This window comes from Lutra lutra, chromosome 5 (genome assembly GCF_902655055.1).
Source record: "Lutra lutra chromosome 5, mLutLut1.2, whole genome shotgun sequence".
Lineage (NCBI taxonomy): Eukaryota > Metazoa > Chordata > Mammalia > Carnivora > Mustelidae > Lutra > Lutra lutra.
In genome coordinates, this window is record NC_062282.1 from 14,170,828 (window position 1) to 14,175,723 (window position 4,896).

The 4,896-nt window shown below is 37.9% G+C and overlaps 1 pseudogene; it reads left to right on the forward strand.

The window, feature by feature from the left end:
* Positions 1–554: 554 nt before the first annotated feature.
* LOC125101364 (uncharacterized) lies at positions 555–680 on the forward strand (annotated as a pseudogene).
* The last annotated feature ends 4,216 nt before the right edge of the window (positions 681–4,896 follow it).

A 4,896-nucleotide genomic window follows, 5' to 3' on the forward strand; every position in this document is an offset into this window, starting at 1 on the left:
ACGAGCGTCATAAAATTTCACTTATACGTATAATCTAAAAAGCAAAACAAAACAAAATAGACAAACCACAAAGAGAGAAACAGACTCGTAAATATGAAGAACAAACTAGTGCTTTCCAGAGGGGAGGGGACTGGAGGGATGGCCAAAGGAGGTGAGGAGGATTAAGATGTACAAAGTTATAAGATAAATAAGTTATAAAATAAATAAGTCACAGGGACAAAAAGTACAGGATAAGGAACATAGTAATATTATAACAACTTTCCAGTGACAGACAATAACTCAATTTACTGTGGTGAGGATATTGTAATGTACGTAATTGTCAAATCCCTATGTTGTACACTTGAAACTAATGTTATATTACATTCAACTATACTTAAGTTAAAAAAACCATGAAAGTGGGTATGTGATGACATTGGAATTAAAAAAAAAATTTTTAAATTTTTAAATTTAATTTTATTTATTTAAATTTTTTTGGTGAGATGGGAAGTCTGGCAGCTGTGTGGCAAGGAAACCGGTGTCTAGGGGACTGGCTCCCCAATCAGAATCTATAGTTGAGCTTTGCACAGTGGCAGTATCATAGCCAATGAGGTTTACCCTAGGCGTGATTATTGCTAATTGAAAACTTTTCCCAGAATCTATAGTTGACAATTTCCATCCAATCTACCTATCCTGATAACAGGAAGTCCCATAGCAGCTAATTAAATTAGGACCTGTAATCCTCTGGAAGGCCACACCCACTGACCACTTGATTTTAGAAGACCTTCACCCTTCTTTGAAGGGTGTAGTGTGTAGTGTGCCTAGTTTGAAACTTTACATTTACTATATTATTTACATTCCTAAAATGAAGGAATACCTATGTCTGCACATAATTTCGTATTTAAAAAAGAATATGAGATCTTAATTGTCGTAAGAGGGGTGGAAGGGAGGGTGCTTTTCGGGACTCGGAGGAAGAGGCTGGTTTCAGGTCACTTTCGGAACTCCCAGGCTGAAAGTCAAAGCAAGGTCTTTCTTTCTCAGGCAACTTCCTCATCTGTGATGGGCTAGTTCCATGTGTGCCGCTGTTTATCTAGATAATGTGAGTTTTTGGTTACATTCTGACTCTGCTGCCTTAATCGGCCAGCAGCCTCTGATATCACTTCTCCTTTCTTCTGTCACCATTCATCATCATTTGGCTTTCTGGTTCTTAAAATATATAGATCACACACATTTCCCGTTGAAAAGAATGGTCTTCTCCCACAGAAAGAGTGATGACGTTATTCATTCTTTATGATTTATAACTTCTTTTAGCCAAGGATGCCCCTAAACATCGCTTGACAGATAGATCAGTTACCTGAAGGGTTTTGTATCCCAGTAAAAAGGAGGTGAAGTGATTGTTGCCACAGGGAAGATGGCGAAGGTGCTAGAACAGGGAGCAGGATGGGATCTTACCCTGTGTGAGCTAGAGGTGGCAGTGATGGGTCCCAGGTCAATAAAAGATCCTTATCTGAATCTCAAGTCCTTCATTGCACCAGGAGCTAGCCAAATGGCCTTTAAATTCCTCTACTTATAGATTAAATTCCTGAAATTCCTGACTGCCTATAAAATGGGTCAGTTCATATGAATAGTGAGGGGTTTTGCTCCAGGTTATAACTAGGACTTATTAGAGGTCTTTCATGTAGCGACTAGGAAGCCCAATGCCTGTCTGATTTACAGAGAGGAGGAAAGGATCCAACCCCACTGTGCGTTCACATGGAAAGAGATGCCATTTTGTTACTTTCTTTTTGGAACATTTTTATTTATAGCTATACCTTCCAGTGAAAGTTTGTCCTGTCTGAACATCTACATCACTGCCAAGCAAACGAGACTCAGATACAGCTCCAAGCCTTTAGTTTCTATTTTTACAACAAAATCTGCCCATAGCTGCCTGTTTACATTACTTTCATCCTATCTGGGCTTGACAAATGTTATAAATTAGGATTAAAAAAAGAGAGATAAGAGGTAGGGATAGGAAGAGTGAAGTATGTCCATGAATTCTGGGTCTCAGAAGAATTTCTGAGGGTGTGGGGTTTCAAAGACCAGAAGAATGTTCAGAACTCCAGACCCGTGTCCCAAAGTGAATTTATTTTCATATGCTTTGAAAAGTTTATTTTTTCTAAGTATTGCTCCATTTTCATTAAAATGTAAATTAGTAGATTTCTATATGCAGAGGATTATTTCATGTGACTTTTATTAACTTCAAATTTCATAAGAACTTAAAAGAGTTTAGTTTTATGATCATGTCCAAATGTAACTTTTTACTCAACAGTCAGAGCTTTGATCTGTAGGAATTTGTGATTTTGGGGATAAAAAAGTTAATTTTACATAGACACAGTAACTATGTGCTTTTTCTGCTGTGCACTAATCCTTTTGGAATACAAGTAAATGTCAAGTGATAGCAATAGAAAAAAAAAACTATTAGGTGGCAATTTTTACTGTGAAGGAAAATACATTCTCCTTGCTATGAACAATTCAGTTGTTACTGGGCTGAGGGTTCCAGGGTACTAAACTAGTAAGTTGGAAAGTTCTGAGTCAATAATTTTTATAATTTTTATTTCCAATTAGTTTATTTTCTTACCATCGAAAAAATGTATAGGTGCACATGTGAGCACACATGCGTACCCACTCACCAACCTAGATGCATAGACACACACACACACACACACACACACACACACACACACAGAGACACTGCCTATACCTAAAATCTCAAGCAAATAAACACCATATATGTGAGAAATTTTGACTCGTGCTGGGGAGATAGTGCCAAAAACCAGTTTCTAGGAACCAGCAGCTAGGAAACTAGAACCAGTTATTTTTGTCCTCAAACTTATGTAACCCGAATCTCTTTCCTGGTCACCAGCTGTGAATTTATAATATTTTCTTTGATATTCTGTAGTGATTTCATGGCAAAACCTCTTATTTCAAATTGTTAAAACAAAACAAAACAAAACAAAACAAAAAACAAAATGCCTCCTAATCCTTCCCAACTTGAGAATGACCTTTCTGGGCTCACAGACTTACCAGTCTGAGTTTCATTGAGGAGAAACCCTAGCATTGACTTCCATTTCTCCAGCTTCTCCTGTAGCGCTCAGATTCTTTCTTTCTAAAGATTTTATTTATTTATTTTTCAGAAAGAAAGAGAGCACAAGCAGAGGGAACAACTGCAGAGGGAGAAGCAAGCTCCCCGCTGAGCAAGGAGCCCAGTGTGAGACTTGATCCCAGGACCCTAGGATCATGACCTGAGCCAAAGGCAGATGCTTAACCAACTGAGCCACCCAGGAGTCCTGTACTCAGATTCTTTTCACTCCCCTCTGCCACTACATAGTCCAGCCCTTCATGCAATATCTCCTATCTACATAACTAATAAATTTGTAACTGGGGGTCTAGGTGCATAATAAAGCTAAATGTTTGTGTCCCCCTCAAAATTCATGTATCAAAAGCCAATTCCCAGTGTATTAGGACATGGAGCTTTTGGGAGGTGATTATGGTCATGAGGGCAGAACCGTCATAAATGGGATTCATATTCTTAGAAGCTTGCGAGAGCTGCCTCACCTCTTCCACCATGTGACAACACAGTAAGCAGATGCCATTTCTGCAGTCAAATGCTCTACCACTGAGCTATACCCCCACAGATGCCATTTCTGAATGAGGAAGTACGCTTTCACTAGACACTGAATCTCCCAGGACGTTATCTTGAACTTCCATCTTCCAGAACTCTGAGAAATAAATTGCTGTTGTTTATAAACCACCCAGTCCATAGTATTCTGTTAGAGCAGCCCAAACGACTAAGATGGTACTTGCATTTAAATCCTTTTATTTTTCCAAATCATACTTCAGTTACCTTCCAAAAACACAGCCTCGATAAGATGAATCCCCACGAAATCTTTAGTGTTTCTGCATTTTTTCAGCTTTACTGGGATATTATTGACATGTAAAATATGTAAGTTTATGGCTACAAAGTGATGACTTGATACACGTATATATTGTGAAATGATTACCATGATAAAGTTATTTTCACCCCCATTTCCTCACATAATTAGCTTCTCCATTCTTTCTAAAGTCATGATGTGGAATTTCATGGTTACATGCCCTTCACATTATTATCAGTCCACTAGCTTCCTCTTCCAGACCTATCCCAATTGCTTTATGGTAACTTACTTGTTCCTTTCAGTTAGAAGTAATGTTAAAAAATGTGATGTGTATTTGAAAAGATATCTAAAGCTATGTCAGAAACAAAAAAGAACAAGCTGTCTTTTTGTAAAACACACACACACACAAAACCACTTTTCAAGTCCTATTTTCTTTCACCTTATCTACTAAGAAGAATGATCTCCATCCTGGAAAGGATAGAATAGAAGTTATAAGAGAAAGGAAAATGATGTACAAGACATCAGCAATAGAGATAATTTAAATCCTTTTCATGAAAAGATCTTATTCCCCAGATAAATAACCTTTGTTCTGATAAAAGAATTTAATATACCATTGAGGGTCCATTGTTCAATCATTATGTTGGATCATATGGACAGAATGATATTTCTTCTTCTTCATCTTCTTTTTTAAAGCTTTATTAAGAATGAGGAAGGGGCAGAAGGAGAGGCAGAATCAAGCAGACTCCTCACTCAACATGGAACTTGGCATGGCTCTCCATTTCAAAATCTTGAGGTCATGACCTGAACAGAAATCAAGAGTTAAGACAATTAACTGACTGAGCCACCCAGGCACCCCAGGATGATATTTCTAAAGTCTTGTCAAGCCATGCTTGTTTTAAAATCCTTCAGTGGTTTGCCATTGTCACATTAGTGTCTTTTCCCCACTGCCTTTTTATTTCTCTGACCTCATCTTTTGCCACTCTCCGTTGTCTTAATGCCATATTCTTCT